The sequence below is a fragment of the Danio rerio genome, chromosome 2 (genome assembly GCF_052040795.2).
Source record: "Danio rerio strain M-AB ecotype USA chromosome 2, GRCz13ab, whole genome shotgun sequence".
In the NCBI taxonomy this organism is placed as follows: Eukaryota; Metazoa; Chordata; class Actinopteri; order Cypriniformes; family Danionidae; genus Danio; species Danio rerio.
In genome coordinates, this window is record NC_141022.1 from 25,615,001 (window position 1) to 25,629,527 (window position 14,527).

Below are 14,527 nucleotides of genomic sequence, written 5' to 3' on the forward strand. Positions count from 1 at the left end.
CTCATTCAGAGGCGGGAATCGGCAGACGTGCAACAACTTTAATCATAAGGTACACACAAAACAACAGTTTCCAACTACTTCACGGGACTCGTAAACACTCGTTTAAAGCACTATGAGTTAACTCTGTACACTAACAGATTTAAGCCTTAGATGAATATTTCACTTCACTTACAGCTGTGTTACACACTACATGGAAGGGCATTTTCAAAAACCCATAACATGGGTCTTAAACCTTGACTTTTCCAAACCATGGTAAACCTTGAAAGCGGTTATCGTTCCATGCCTAGACTAATGGCCTGTTTTCACTAAAAAGCACAGTCTGGAGTAAAATACGCACTTAATTCCATGAAATGAACCAAAATAGCAAACAGTGTCACTTTTTGACACCATTTTTTTAAGAGTACCTAGCACAAGAGTATGGTAGAAAAGAGTGGAGATAGACTCGCTGCTGAACACAACTGATTTACAGAAAACAATAACTAGCACGTGCTATAAGATAAGGGAATGACAACACAGGAAGTGCCATTTGGAAATGAACAGCCAAAACACGACAACGTTTTAATAATACAATGATTGCGTGCAGCAGCGAACCACGCTCAAACAAAACTTGACATCGTCTTGACAAACTGCTACATGCCAAAAAGCGAGAACGGAATCTGCTGTATGTCCTTAATTGTTGTTGACGACATTGTACATTTTAAGTCTAAACATGCAGAAAGTGCAAATCTCTTGTAGACTGCAAAAAATGTGTGTCTACATTTGAAATAATGAACTTGAGTTTGCAAAAGATGTGATACGTGATCGATCCATTTGGCTGTCTACTTCACAACATTTTGACGCATACCATACCTACAAAATAATGGATAATTTATACTTCTGCATTGAGTGTGTTGACGTGTAGCCTTCACATACCCTAAACCAAACCCTGATATACACCTTTCAAAAAAATGTACACTACCTGATAAAAATCTAGTCGCCTATCAGTTTTAGTGACAACAAATAATAACTTGACTGCTAGTTGATCATTTGGTATCAGAAATGTCTTATATGAAAGGCCTCTAGATTATGCTTATTTTACCAAAATTAAATATGATCATGCCTTGATTTTTAATTCTTTAATAAGGACAGTAAAGTCTGACTTTGCTTAGACAAATGTCTTTTCACTTAACAGAAATAATGTACAGTATAAAATATAAAGTCATGGAACAGTGGAAAAACAATTAATATTTTGTATGATGCCCATGAGCTTGGAGCGCTATCCTGCTGAACAATTTGCCCTCTCCTGTGCTTTGTAATGTAATAGGCAGCACAAATGTCTTGATACCTCAGGCTGTTGATGTTGTCATCCACTCTGTAGATCTTTTGCAAGCCACCACACAATGTAACCCCAAACCATGATTTTCCTTCACCAAACTTGACAGATTCTGTGAGAATCTTGGCTTCATGTGGGTTCCAATAGGTCTTCTGCGGTATTTGTGATGATTGGGATGCAGCTCAACAGATGATTCATCTGAAAAGTCCACCTTCATTTACAAATGGTCAACTAGAAGTCAAGTTATTATTTGTTGCTCTTACAACTGGGATTGAAGACTTTTGTCAGGTAGTGTACTACATGGCACAGCAACGTAAAGCACAAGATCTATGATTGGTCAGCTTGGAGATAGTGATGATATAATGGGAGCGAAGCGAGGTGGGTTGTGTGAGTGTTTAACAAGTGTCGAATCCCATTGAGTTTTTTATTTACTTTATAATTAAAACTGAACAACGTTTGTCAGTTCCCACTTCTCTCTTTTCTAAATGAGTGTCAGTTTGAGGTGCTTCTACAGCAGCATTGCATGTATTTCTGGCTTAAACTCAAAACACTGGCAAAGAAACTCAGCACAGTAGAGTGTAGAAACCCCACTGTGTACTAGCTTTTGGAACCGTTCATGTAGAGCAGCAAAGACAGAACATAAAAGACAAAGTTTAAATGTTCACAATGGCATATGTGCAAGGCATGCGCCATGGGGTGCGGCGATCACTCAATGCAGAAGTATAAATCAGCCTTATTATGGCTAGTTTGAAATGCAGTGAAGCCTGATCAGGGAGATCCACCCTGAACTTAAAATTATTCAATCGCAAAAGGGAGCCAAGCAGTTAAGTAAAAGCAGAATGGCAGATAAATAGTCAAAAAGACTTGTTATAACTAGATATTCCAATGTTATTGACTGGTTATTATCTGAAAACAGCATACTTTGAAATGTCATTATGAACCAACCATCATCAAATATTCCAGAAAGTGGTGTAATAATTAAAAGTAACTTTGTTAACTTCTATTGAAATATTACAGGACTAGTAGACTGTTAAGTCTTGTTTACATCTGGTATTTAGAGGTGTCTTTTTCAATCCAATCATAAGTGGATGAAACTAAATACAGGTATGACACCTTGGCTGTTTCTCAATTGCAAGAACGCAGAGAACGGACTTGCGTTCTTGTGGAGACCGGTCTTGCCAGGTGTCCTCAGAAGAACAAACTCGGGAGGCCGCGAGGACAGAGAATGCGTCCTTTGAGAAATGGGATGCTGCGTTCTTCCTGATGGTCACGTGACCTTTACTCGTTTGAAATGGAAATCATTTAATTTAAACATTACAGCACTCATACAACAATTTAGTGTTTTCCCTTCTCTTCAAAATATATACTTTGCATAAAAACATTATAAATATACTCTGCACAATATAAATAAAACAAATTTTAATACGAATTTCAGCAAACAAACACCCTTAATGTGTTTATTCCTTTTTTTAAGATATTCATGTTAATGTTTACTTTCACCATTTCATTTAGGGAAACTCCTGAGGTAAATAAGCGATATCTCTGAATTTTAATAATAAATCTAAATTAAATGCTGCGCTTCCCACCTCCAGTCGCAATGACTTCTGGGACTTCCAGAGCGAGTTCGGTGCTCAAGTCTGCATCGTTGCGTCCTCGATATCAAGAACACATCCGGGAAGTTTCACGCGTCCGCCGTACTTGCGGTCTTGAGTAACTGTTTCATTGCTGTAATCTCCTCTTGTTTGGGCTCACTTTCAAAGGGAAATAGGGCTGCAAAATTTCATTTCAACATCAACATCATGATGTGCACATCCTCAATAGTCACTTCAAAATAAGGTCCAAAGTCAAAGAGGGTTTATAGTTGAACTATCACGTCAGTTCAGCACAAATACGATTAGTGGATTAACTTAAAAGTTCAACTATAGAGTCAAAGTTTATCCTTTGTATGTTTTTAGGGCCTGAAACATTTCAAACAAGTTTAAAGAATAATCACAAATCTCTAATTGTAACGTGCAGGGGACGCTGACAAGGTACTGCGGATCCAAATGCAGGATTTATTCAACAGAATGGTCAGACAAGCAATAGTCAATACAGGAACAAACAGATGTATACAGGCAATCCAGAAACATGGTCATAAACAGGCGGATGGTCAAAAGGCAGGCAGCAGACAGGAATAAACAAGCAAACAAGGCAAGGGTCAAAACACGACAAAGCAAGGCACGTCGTAATGTTCAAAAACAGTATAACAAGACTCAGCCCTGATGTGTGAGTGTGTGTGTGTTTGCTGTTTAAATAGTCCTTGTAATCAGCTCATGAGCAGCTTCCAGCCATGAGAGTGTGTAATCTACCAAATGAGGAACAGGTGCATATAACCGGTGCATGACTGGAACTTGTAGTCCATATATAGGCGGATTTGTAGTCCTTTAGCAATCTGCATGTTTACCAATGATCTGCAGTCGCTAGATTGCTGGTGATTATAACAATAAGGTTTACAACTTTAATTTGATCTATATTTAAAAAAAGTTTCAAACCTTGTTTGTATCCAATGTTTAATTCATTCTTGATGTTCACCCTTGCAATAAAATCACCCCAGTCATTATAAAATAATTGATACTTCACAAAGTGCTCCTCGTGTTATCTGGCAAGATGGTTTTCATATCACAATCTATATCATATATCATAAGTCAGATTTTTCAACATTGAGCCTTTTATCTCCTCAGGCTTTTAGAGGCTTTTTTTAAGTTTTATTATTCAATTATCACTTTTTAGCATGTGATTCTAAAAGTTTTAGACAGTTGTTTTAAAATAAGCTTTTTTTCATAAAATCTAAAATGTTACACATAGTAAAGTCTAACATCATAATAAAGCCTGGTTTATTGGTTGGTTGTGTCAGATGTCTTCTCACAACAAACAAATCAATTTAAATTTTTTCATGATATGAACAGAGACCACATTATGATCAGAATGCGATTGTAGTGTTAAAATATGCCTAAAAGAATCAAGCTGAGGGTAAAAAACGCACCAGCTTTCAAAACAAACACTCCAAATGAACAAGATGTGAAAGCTCACTAAAAGTGAACTGATTCACTTCTGACCAGATTTCGAGGTTGTTGAAAATGCATCATATCTGATAGTGTAAACAGTTGTGGTAGAAACGCTTAAGTGGCTGAATTCATTAAAAAGCCATTGAAGACCACCCACTCTCCACCTACTGACCAAACAGGATCATTATGAGACATGTGGTGAGACAGCACATCAAAAAAAAAAAAAAAGAGCTTTCACTTTTTTTACACTGCAACAAAACCCAGTTTAAAGCCAAAATGATACTTTTTAAAATAATACCATATAACAACTTTTGCATCCTCTTTCTATCCTTCTCAGAAAGTCATGTAACATGGGATTGTTCACTCAGGCGTACGTGCGCATCACGCTGAGCTCTCCCACAAACGTGATGTGGAGCATGATGAAATTAAAAGAAAGGGTGATGAAATCCGAACACAAATGGGCACAAGAGACGCATCTGAATGCATGCTACAAGTAGGGAACAGTACAGCATCTTGGCTGACCACTTGTAATCAGACCGCTGAAAAAGCATGTGAATATGCAATGGACACATGTATTAGGTTAGGGGCAGCAGAAAGATGATGCTGAATGAGGCACTTACAAAGATGCTTATAACCAGCATGATGTCTGTTAGATGACCATCAAAACAAATGTTATTTAATATCCAGCTGACAGTCAACTGATGCTATAATCATGACTATGGTTGTCGATATTTATGTCACTTAGTTCAAAGTGTCTAAAAGGGACCTTCACAATAAAGAGCTAACATCTTTTTTTTTTATAGCAGCATTTTGGATGTTAACTAGAAATGTTTTCAGTTACTATAGGGGTCAACTCAAAAACTTGCTTCAAACAGTCCTAGAATCACTTTGGAAATGAAACAATAAGAGCAAGATGTGCACTAAGTGGTCACATTCATAACATTAACATGAGGACACTATTGTGCAACAGATCTTTGCTTAATTGTCTGTGTTTCAGTGCCCATATTTTTACACAGTCAAGGTACAGTATATTTTAAATCTTTGACGATGTATTATAATTAATAATAATAATTCCTTACATTTATATAGCATTTTTCTGGACACTCAAGGCGCTTTACTCATTTTTGTGGGGAATCTCTTCATCCACATGGATGACGCGACGGCAGCCATATTGCACCAGAATGTTCAACACACACCAGCTGATTGGTGAAGTGGAAACAGAGCGATGAAGCCAATTATGACATGTGGACGGTTAGGAGGTTGTGATGGACAAAAGCAAGTGGGAAAAATGGCCAGGATGCTGGGGTTGAACCCTAACTTTTTTTCAAAGGACATCCTGGGATTTTTAACGACCACAAAGAGTTAGGTTTTACATTTCATCCGAAAGACAGTGCTCATTAAGCAGTATAGAGTCCCCATCAATATACTGGGTTATTAGGACCCACACAGACCACAGGTTGAGCCCCCCCTGCTGGTCTCATTAACAACGCCTCTGGCAGCAACCTAGCTTTCCTATGTGGTCTCCCATCCATGTACTGGTGAAAGCCCTGCTTAGCTTCAGTGGGCCATGTGAGAGTTGCAGAGAGCTAGCTGCTGGCTTTATACTGTGGAGAGGTAAGTTAAAGTGTATTATATTTATTGAATCAATCTCATGTGTTAGATCTAGGACTGAAAGAACAGTGTGCCTTAAATATTTTGAACTTACATAAGTTACAATTTCAAATGGCAGTTTAAATCTGACTAGCAACATGTGTTATATTGTTTAAGAATTAGACTAGTTGGTGGCCATTTTAATTAAATTGTTTAATTGTAAAACAATAGCACTCTCTACAGTAATTCATTTGTACCAGACACTTTCTTATAAACACTCCATGTTTCTGGGGGAAAAAAATAAGTCTATTTCTTTCTGCACTTCATGAGAGTGGGCTTGACAAACCACCTGTAGGAGACACACTCTTTTTGCTTCCCATATGCAGACACCTTTCAACAGACACTCAGATACCAGGACTCAATAATACTAATAAAAACTGTAAAACATGACATCTATACATTACTGCTCACTGGTGATTTGAAGTGCTTTTTTTATCCTCATTCGCAAGTCACTTTGTATAAAAGTGTCTGATGAATGAATAAATGCAGCATACAGTACATGTATTTTGCAGCCAACTACATGCACATTTACACTATGAAAGTAAATCGAACGTGATGCATTAGACCACCCTTGTAATATCATTGCGACAACTGCTGCCATGATACGGAAGTAAAGTTCCTTGATTATTACGCTGGAATTAGAGTATGGTTCCTAGCCATATTACCAGAGAAAATAGCATCTCTTCACTAGCTATGAAGCTCAAAAATGCAATTCGTGCATAAAACAGAAATATTAGAAACAAAATCGTCACTTCCTGATTAACTGGCACCCATTATCAAAAGTAATTTGCTGCAGTAAGAAAAGCTGAGTGAATCTTTTCTTCATATAATAAATGACTTGCGCCTCAGAAGATGACACACAATGAACATATGGTGGCATTTAAAGGCGTGAGATGCAGAGCACATAGGCTCTTGACTTTTCTGGAGATAATTAATAATATAGTAACACTAATACTGAAATGGCGTTTTAGAATGAAACAAAACTATGTTTCAGATGTTTTACAATGTGCTCAGCCTACTGGTTTGTTTATTCACATGTATTTTTATCATCACATGATCTCTTATAAAAAAAAATTAAAAAATCACATTATTTAAATGCACATACTTAAATTTGTTCAGTAAAACTGTTTTCATTATAATTTATGCACATCTTTTCTTATCAAATAAAAAGTTTATCCTACTCAGTTATGAGCATGTGTTTTTTTATGCGCATTTTCAAAATGCATGCGTTGCATGCCATTTCCATCAATCATTTTTCTATGCGCATATCCAAAATGGTGTGGATGGAAACATAGCTATTGTAATTTTTAGTACACAGCAAATTTACAGAAGAGTCAAGAGTTCTTTAAATATAATAATTATCGGGAAATATTTCAGCGATATGCTAATGGTCTAATCCGATTCAATAATCTATGCTAAGCTAAGCTAAAAGTGCTCCCGCCAGACTAAAAGATCAGCTGAATGGATTCAAAAATGGTTTAACTATAGGCAAGTTATAAAACGAGTGTATTTTCAAAAAAGTGGCTTGTTCCTTTAATTGTCAATAAAATTTAAAATAAAAAGATACATTTCACCAATGCATAAAGCATAATATTAATTACATCAGAAACAATTTGCTCACTGTTTAGCCAATCAGATGTGTGAGGTGCTCTGTTAACAACAGTCAGTTTGAAGAGTTTAGCTAGCATGTCTTCAGAGAAAGGGATTTTGCAGAGAAGGGGGTCTAATTTGGTTGTCAAGTCCAAATAGGTCTACAATAACTGGATAAAAGTATCATTGGGTCACTCTAGGACTTCAATCTTAGGAGGTTAAGCATGAGCTGATGTGGCTTAAGAAAATACTTCACGCCTTAAGTGTAAGAAGTCAAGAGCCTTGATTGACAGACAATAAAAAAAGAAAAATACTGAAATTGTGAGTAGGTGGTATCTTATGTTATTGAGCAGCAATTACTGAACATAATAACGCCAATGAAGCCATCTGTTGGAATTACAGCTAACTTCATTAGGTTTCTAGCGTCTACCATGACACAAAATTTAACAGAAACTTCAGCAGAAAATGGTCAAATAAAACAATTTTCACATGCAGTTTATTTATAATTTATAGGTTGCTAAGAAAATGTCAAAGCTCTTTTATATAGCTGTCAGTGGAAAAACATGCTTTTTGGGTCCAGATGGTATAGCTACAGCATCTATCAGCATGGGCTAACTCAACCATGCTAGCCAACCAAAGCTCCATTCTTCACCCAAGCAAAATAGCACAGGTCCTTTAAAAGGGTGTTGACTGGCTAAGTGTGCTCATTCAGTCAAAGTACGAATTTATTATGTGACATTGTATCTGCATACATGATAAAAAGGACATTTTGGAGCTAACTGTGTACATGATCATTGACTGTTATTAGCCTGCTAAACAAGTAGCAACTAAATGTGACTGAAATGTAACTGATCTGACACTAGAGTTGAATAACATGTAAAAATATATATATAAAATAAAAAAGTGCCATTGACAGCATGAGTGTTTCCAGCATGGTATCACACTATGGGGGAGGTTTGGCTCACAGAAAGGCCACTGTGAGTCAGAGCTCTTAATCCCTCCATAAGCGCAGTTTCACCTTTTTCCAAGTCCTGCTTCTCGAACACCGAGTTAGCATGCTGAGAGTACAGCAAGCTTTTGTGCATGGGAATATACTTTCCAGTTAGAAAGAACATCCAGTTTGTTGTTCATGTGTTTGACGCGGTTTCAAAGTTTCCACCACATCATGAAGCATTTATTATTAAGGAAACTATCTAGACTCAACTGTATTAAGGTGCATTTTTTAAAACACACCCGGTAAAATCTACCAGACAAATTTTTCCAGCAGACAAATTCATCAAAAACTGCTCATCCGAGACCTAGAACTGACTAATCACACTGTCCAATATAATACAATATATCACAATATGTGATATAAAGACAATAGGTCTCTTGTTTTATTTCCTGACGTGAAAATAGAATCCAAATCCCTCCCATTTTGAGGCCCACTGCAACGTGACGTAGGAGTGCGGTTTCCTCGCCCACCGAATTGATTGATAGCTGCATATTAACATGTCTCTAGTAACGCATATAATCATATCAACAACACAAGACATGCACAAAGCAACTGAGATTAAAAGATCTGTTCAGATCTCTGTGATCATTAATTATCAAATGTGATCAAGAATAAGTTTAAAATGTGTTTTAAAAAGTGATTTTACTGTCTTTATCACCACAGCCGCATGTCAGTACAATTATAACAGAAGACGATTTAGTCCCAGTTTGTGGACGTTAAATGAGGTTTATTTTGTACATTAACATAACAGATACAGCAGTGTATTTTAACATGCATCCTGTCACATTTGTGCGCGAAAACAGTGCAAAGTTAAACACATGTGCTGTGTGTGTGTTTGTGTGTGTGTGTGTGTGTGTGTGTGTTTGTGTGTGTTTGTGTGTGTGTGTGTGCGCGTGAACTTTGTAACGACATTGTGTGTGACTCATCGTTCTCATCGACTAATTAACTCCACAACAAATACATCAAATAATCATTGAGAAAGCTTCTCACAAATGTTGCATGAGATCTGCTTCCCTCATGTTTTTCACTGTGCTGTTTATATGGTGCAGCCAAGGCAGAGATTGAGGTACACTCTGACAGGCACGTGGGAACAGTAGACGGGGAGAACTAGTATTAAAGGTGCAGGCAACAAAAACAGCTACAGTGTACTCAGAGCAGAAAAATTCCAATGTTCTGAAAGGTATAATAAATCATCTGTTTTAGAATGGTATAGAGCAGAAACTTTTCAGACACATTCTAGTGACACAAGGACTTATCTTAAGTAAATAAGGTAAGGTAAAATAGGAACTTAATTCCTTCCTGTTGTCTCAACACTTTTCGACTGTATGGAACACAGAATTTCAACCGTATATGACAGTAAATCGATTCTTTTTTTTTTTTTTTGTTGAACTAAAACTTTTCTAGTCATCTCAACTTAAATGAATGAAACAGACAAAAATAAAATAGGAACATTTTAATTCAAAGTTAAAGCACCATAATAATGTGGTTTAAAATTTGAGTGTATGACGAAAACAGAGAAAAATACTGAAAAATCTTGAATAAAAAGTTTCCAAAATAAAAGTGTGCTCAATGAAAAACGTGTGCATTCAAGTCAACGCATATAATTGCCATTTTTAATGTATTGTTCAATTAATATAACTAATAATAGATTCAGAGGGGGGAAAAAAGCACTGAGACTGGCCCTAGCTGCAATATACATCAAGCAATCCAGCAATATATTCATTCCCCCAACCAGAAGTTGTTAATTAGATCCAAGAAAGCTCCAATACATCATTAAAGGACTTTGCATTTCATCATTGGGGTCCGTTCAATTTTAAACTCCTATCGCTTGCTGAGGTGATTTATTGCACTCCACAAGGAAAGGGTCTGAATCTGAATAATCCTCTCATGGTCATTTATAAAGAGATTAATTCTGGCAGTCATCCATCCAGACAGACAATAACGCAGGTATCTACCCACCCCTGAATCACAAAAGCCCAAATCAGACTTTAATATTTAATGCTCAACTGCTTTAATTTAGGCTCAACTTCAATGACTAAATGGCAACTAGTTTTGAGAAGTCTACATTGCATTGTAATAGGGCAGCGCAATATGATGATATCTATTGTATGGACAAAATTAAAAGTCTGTCATTTCATATTATGCTCTATCATTTACTTTGTGGTTTCACAAAATACATTTTTTACAGTAAAACCATTTCATGGTTTATATGAAAGAACACGGCATTATGGTGATGCAGGGAAAAAACATGAATAACAACATTTTAAGAAATGTGCAATGTTGAAAATATAATGATTAGCAATGTTTCTTTATTTTTATGTTAAACCTGTAATCTTTTTTTTAAGTGTTATGCTAATGCTAAACAACAATACATTTATCTTAGATTTCTTTATTTTTAATCAAACATTTGGCCTGAAGTTCTAAATAAAGTGAGAAATATGATCAAATATGAATAAAGAATGTGTCTTTTACACGTGGTCAATATATATACCTATTAATTGACTTAATTTACAGAAACGGTACCATATTATCATTATTATCACTTATAACTATATATATATACAGTATATATACACATTATATATATATACACATTATATATATATATATATATATATATATATATATATATATATATATATATATATATATATATATATATAAGGGTGTGAAATTATTTATATCGTGATATGAAATTTTTGTCATATCGCCAAGCCCTAATTTGTAACACGACTGCTCCAGTACTGAACACACAGTCATTGTCAAGGCATCAGAAAGCTACTCACGCATCGAAGTTTCCTTTGAAATCCACACAGAAATGACACATTTCCAAAGTTGGCGAATAAGGAAGCAAAGAATCACAGTACACATCTTTCGACATACTTCCGAGTCCCTTAACGATGGCAGCAGAATCGAGACGTCCTTCAAACTAAACGAAACCTTACAACCGACGGGATACACTAGCCAGGACAGCATTCAGCTTCTATTAGTCTAATACAGTCTGACATACTTCCTTAATCACAGGTCAACATTGAACTGCTTACCCTCTTTCCTTAAGTGGGAGAACTTTAATCTTCAATGTACAGAACATGTTGATGATGGCGAAGGTTTTTTTTAAAGTGCATAATGTTGCTGTGTGACCATGTATGGGTCACGTATTTGTCCTAAGTGTTGCTCAGAAGAAGCACCTGCCACATAAAAAAATTGAGAAACATCTTAATCGCATCAGTGGAGATTGTAGGACAGATTTCAATGGGATTAGAGTGTCATCGCTCTCACTGCCTACTGAAAGTTCAGCAGAGAAAAAACTGGACACACACACGACCTTGAGCCAAGCTGTAATGAGTGCTGGCCAATGAGAGGAACGATACACTAACATCAGGTTGAGATGAAGCGTTAAACAAATCCCGGGATTTACAGTATTATATAAGCAGATGCACTGAACGGAGTATGTTTGTAAAGAGAAAAAAAAACAGAAAAATGTTGGCATAAGAGACAATGATTCACATGTAATGTTTTACAACAGTTAGTGAGTCACACTGAGAGCAGAGCAGAGAACCAACAATATGGCCATTTTGTGGCAGAAAACTACTATCGAAGGGGTCATTATTAGTGAAACAAAACTAAGCAAGCTTCATATTGATTAATATTGTTTCCATATCTGTTCATGAGGTCAGCCTAATGACTAGAACAAGAACAGTAAAACCTACAAGAATCAACATGTTACAACTCATTTGACTGATTTCTAATATTTAAAAAAATTATTACATTTTTTTTTATTAAAAAATAAAAATCGAAAAAATGCTGAATGAAAATTCAATAAAAAAAGTTTGTTAAAATGGACTGTTCACCTAAAAATATACGTATCAGCATATCCTTATCCTCATGCATTTCGAACATTTTGGCCTTTATTTTAACAATCTAGGTGCAAAGTCTATAGCAGAGGGCGTAAAAGCATTAAGGCGTGTCCGAATCCACTTTACTAGCGAGAAAACAGTTAGACATACCATCTGCAGCGAGGATAAAGAACGAGTCTCTTCCATTCGGCCTCTTTACTTTATTTAACTCTTTCCTTCTTTACTTTCATGGATAAGGACACAGTGTTGTTCGCACTATATTAAATACATTCATTAGCCTACATATTTAATTTTGTTTGTTAAGCACAAAGATTTCTTTCAAAACGATTTCCAAATTAAGTTCTATCCAAACATGCTTCCTATTCTTATGTCCCATAAAGTGATGCATAGGTCTCCATAACTCCGACAGGTGGACAAATCTAACTATATAAATATGGTACGGTCAATTTTAATTCTTCAAAATAGCAACGAGCCAACAATGCACCTTGTTATGACTGAAGTTTATTTATTTATTTATTATTGGGAATTGCAGGTCTTTTTCTTTCTCCTGCCTTCTTGTTGTCTTTCTGTTATCCCATAGGCTCCCATACCGGCGTGATCCCGTTTTCTGATTGGCTGCTGGTCTTGGAGGCCTGTACAAAAAGGAGCTTCCGGCAGGGTTCGGTGAGCTCATTTGTGCTGCGTTCGGTGCTGGGAATGGAGCTCCTGGATTTCTCTTACCCCTCTGGCCGACGACCAACAATCAATAGTGTACTAATGTTCATGGGTTAAGTTATTTTGAGAGTTTGAGTGTGTAGGGGTGGCCTGCCTATTTGATTACTTTTGACTATGTTTATGTTTAGGGAGTAAGGTAAGCTTTCTGTATTTTTCTTTAAATAGTAATAGGTAATTTAGTGCATTTACTTTATAGATTCTTTTGTTTGTTATTTTGGCCTGTGGTCACCCTGAAGAGATGCTCATTTATATTTACTACATTTTTCTATAATAAATCTATTCATATACTCTCAACTGAGTGTCTAAGTTTGGTTGTCGACCGAAGGGAATCTTATGCATTAAGGTTTTTTTTTATTTGTTTTGTTTGGGAAACCACCACCACAACACATTTGTTTTCTTCGTTTATTATGTCCATGTTGTTTCCCCTAGACATGGGGCGTAATACACCTTAACACACCTCCTTTATAGACCATGACTCCACAAAGTGGCGCAAACTAATTTGCTATTCAAACAACATGGTGCAAAACATGAACTACCGTTACGCTGGTCTGAAAATAGCAACAAATTGCACCATACATGCCTTGTGCCAGTTACTTTTTTTCTGATAAATGGCACATAGTGGACTATAGGGATAAACAGTTCAATAAAGTAAAAATACATTCCATCTTTTGACAAAACTCTATTGTTTTTTAAAAAGGTTAGATAATGTAAAAGATTTGGTAAAAAAAAAAAGATTGATATGTCCTACCTTGTACTGTAAAACATAAAACTTGCAAAAAAAATGTAAAAATGTAGTTAAAGCCTGATTAGCTTTTTACAATAAGTTTTTCAAAGTAACATAAAATGTTTATTATTAGGACTTGGTCATAAATATTTTACAGTGATTTTGTCTGTATATTTTTATCTTCTATCCATCGCTCTGTCTCTCTGTCAGTCATTCAGTCTGTAAAAATTCATGATTTAAATTTTGCTCATTAAATAAAAAGTTTTAGTGTGTAGCTTGGAATGGTGTATTATTTTTCCACTAAATCTGATTGGGAAAAGTCATATCTGCTTTTTCCAACTCATCGGTGGTTTACTACACATTAGTCATAACTGTGAGTCAGGATTCACTGGACATTCCTCAAATAACCTTTTTAATTTTTTCCTTTGTTGATTTGTATAGAAGGAGAAAAGTAAGCTGTTTAAAACAGTAAAAAGGAAATGATGGCAATTTTCATATTAGGAGGGAACTAATATGTCCCCCTTAAGGGCAGGGAATAGAGTACCTAATTATCTGAATATAAACACAAAGTTCACAAAACCCCAGAAACAATAGAAAAACACACATCTGTTTGTGAGTACACAAACAACATCTGCATTTCCA

General features: G+C 35.9%; 3 protein-coding genes and 1 long non-coding RNA gene across 10 annotated transcripts in view; 1 reads left to right on the forward strand and 3 right to left on the reverse strand.

Moving 5' to 3' along the window:
- The window catches only part of tox (thymocyte selection-associated high mobility group box), a 606,421-nt gene that overhangs the window by 370,828 nt on the left and 221,066 nt on the right, over positions 1 to 14,527 (forward strand). The window lies entirely within an intron of this gene.
- Positions 1 to 14,527, reverse strand: part of LOC148679736 (uncharacterized) — an 807,653-nt gene that overhangs the window by 166,440 nt on the left and 626,686 nt on the right. The gene's annotated exons all lie outside the window — the stretch shown is intronic.
- znf644a (zinc finger protein 644a) overlaps positions 1 to 14,527 on the reverse strand; it is a 398,550-nt gene that overhangs the window by 110,933 nt on the left and 273,090 nt on the right. The gene's annotated exons all lie outside the window — the stretch shown is intronic.
- fam110b (family with sequence similarity 110 member B) overlaps positions 1 to 14,527 on the reverse strand; it is an 84,361-nt gene that overhangs the window by 44,859 nt on the left and 24,975 nt on the right. The window contains exon 1 of one of the 6 annotated variants that reach the window (XM_087239961.1): positions 11,635 to 11,933. The gene's annotated coding sequence lies outside the window, so the exon portion shown is untranslated. 6 annotated transcript variants of the gene reach the window in all.